The sequence below is a fragment of the Penaeus japonicus genome, unplaced genomic scaffold (assembly GCF_977035675.1).
Source record: "Penaeus japonicus unplaced genomic scaffold, GWHDUDI00000001_assembly GWHDUDI00000001, whole genome shotgun sequence".
Classification (NCBI taxonomy): Eukaryota; Metazoa; Arthropoda; class Malacostraca; order Decapoda; family Penaeidae; genus Penaeus; species Penaeus japonicus.
In genome coordinates, this window is record NW_028234403.1 from 52,031,744 (window position 1) to 52,032,572 (window position 829).

Here is an 829-nt window from a genome sequence, read left to right on the forward strand (position 1 = left end):
AAACAAATTCGAACGTATTACTCTAATTGTGACTATATACTTTAATAGCCTTTGATTACCAGTCCGCCCTGGGTATGAAAATAGAAATGCACATAATAGACTTTTTGTTGTTGTTTAAATGTTTTTCATGTCAAACTCTTAGTAAATTCAGTTTCTTACAAGTTAAAAAGTAAATGAAATCCAAGCCAAACGATTCAAATAATGATTTACCACCCATTTATCAACGCTACATATGGTGGTATTTGTTTCACATTTTCACGCATGAACTGGAGTCTCAAAATATGCAGTATACTATACATGATAATCTTACTTCATTGTTACATAAATTTAGCTGTAAACCATCATTAAGATACTCTTTAAACGGTTGAATGAGACGACATAAAATAAAAATCAGGAAATATTTGGCGTTTTCGCCATTCGGCGATTGTTCGCGCATGCGTGTTGTCGCCCCTATTGGATAGGTTGGTACGCGTGGGCGGGTGGTGCTCTTTGGCAGTAGAACTTGAAATACGGCAGCAAATTATTGCGAGTTTTTGGCAAAAATTGCAGATAAGGCCTAAAATATATAATATAATAATTATGTATATATGATACATATATATGATTATAATTACATATGTAATATAATGTAATTATAATTACATATGAAATAAAATGTAATTATAATTACATATGTAATATAATGTGATTATAATTACATATGAAATAAAATGTAATTATAATTACATATGTAATATAATGTAATTATAATTACATGTGTAATATAATGTAATTGTAATTAGATATGTAATATAATGTAATTATAACTACATATATAACATGATATGAT